This window comes from Cyprinodon variegatus, unplaced genomic scaffold (assembly GCF_000732505.1).
Source record: "Cyprinodon variegatus isolate N-32 unplaced genomic scaffold, C_variegatus-1.0 Scaffold89, whole genome shotgun sequence".
In the NCBI taxonomy this organism is placed as follows: domain Eukaryota; kingdom Metazoa; phylum Chordata; class Actinopteri; order Cyprinodontiformes; family Cyprinodontidae; genus Cyprinodon; species Cyprinodon variegatus.
The window spans coordinates 949,440-950,872 of NW_015150542.1; the positions used below are offsets into that span (position 1 = coordinate 949,440).

The 1,433-nt window shown below is 35.5% G+C and overlaps 1 protein-coding gene across 1 annotated transcript in view; it reads right to left on the reverse strand.

Moving 5' to 3' along the window:
- antxr2 (anthrax toxin receptor 2) overlaps window positions 1-1,433 on the reverse strand; it is a 105,253-nt gene that overhangs the window by 21,858 nt on the left and 81,962 nt on the right. The gene's annotated exons all lie outside the window — the stretch shown is intronic.

Here is a 1,433-nt window from a genome sequence, read left to right on the forward strand (position 1 = left end):
TTATTTTTCTACATTGTCCTCCTCAAATAATAAAAAAGCTGCTAAAACTATAACCTTATGCTCTAAATTTAAAGTATTTATATAATCCCTTTTTATGTTTCTATTCACTATTACTTTTTTACTTTTATTTAATCAATTTTTATTTTATTTATTTATTTATTTTCTTTTGCTCAAACCACTGGTGATTGTTCACTGTAAATTTTAATTTGTCTCTGTATTATAATTTTTTGTTTTAATAAAAAAAAAAAAAAAAAAAAAAAAAAAAAGTAGGGTGGGCGTGTCCCAGGCGGGTGGGCGTGTCCCAGTCGGTGATGTCATAGCCTATGTCACTTAGAACAAAGGCTAGTTCAGACTAGCTTCCAAGGGGATCAGACCAGACCATTTGTCTAACTTTGACAGGAGCAGCTCTTTTGTCCTTGAAGCCCATAACTTACAAAATAATGACTTCAGAAAGGTTGGGAGCCACAAACAACTCTAAAACAAGAGAAACCTCCTCTTCTCTCTGTCCAGGCAAAATGACCATCCAGACTCCTTTTGGATTAATAACAACTGATTGTTGGCGATTTTGGAAGAAACTTTTTTCAACAAAGGATTTTGTTTTCAAATCTAAAACAAGCAATTACCTCTTTATAGAAGCTGTGGAATTAGGAGGGACAGCTATAACTACCAAGTGTAGAAACCAAGAAACTGGAGAGATTGTTGTAATAAAAATTCCAATAGACAAGGATGATTCCCAGTCAAAGGCGGAAAAAGAGATCTTAACTAAAATCAAAGAGCTTGGACCGGACAACTACAACATAGTGAAGTTTTATGAATATTTTAACTACAAAACAAAGCATTGCTTCGTGTTTGAAAAACTGGATATCGATTTGGATAGTTTTACAGAAACAATTGTAGGTAGTGGACTACATTTGTCTGACATTCGCCTTATTGCTCAACAGGTACTGGTTGCTTTAGATTTTCTACATAGTAATGGAATAGTACATAAAGATATCAAGGATAACAACATGATGCTGGTAGACCGCTCCTCTCTAAAACTTAAAGTAATTGATATGGGTTTCTCTGAGGAGATAGGATCAATGTCAAATATTTGTGCTAACCCTCTTCCTTACATGCCTCCGGAGGGAATTATGAGTGACAAGATAGATGCCAGTTTGGATGTGTGGTGTCTAGGCATCACTTTGATCTATTTCTACCTTAAAGATCTCCTGTTTGATTATGATACTCCTGACGAAACATTGGCGGCAATTGTTAAAATGTTGGGTGAACCACGCTGCAGTAAGAATTTTTCCTCTTGGAAAAAGGTAATTAAGAAGTATGATCCAGTGCTGAAGCTGCAGTCTTTGGACGACCTGCTGAAAATCCGTCCAACAACACAAGACCCCGCTGAAAGGGAAGATTTACTAAGTTTCATAGATTTTCTAAAGCAAATG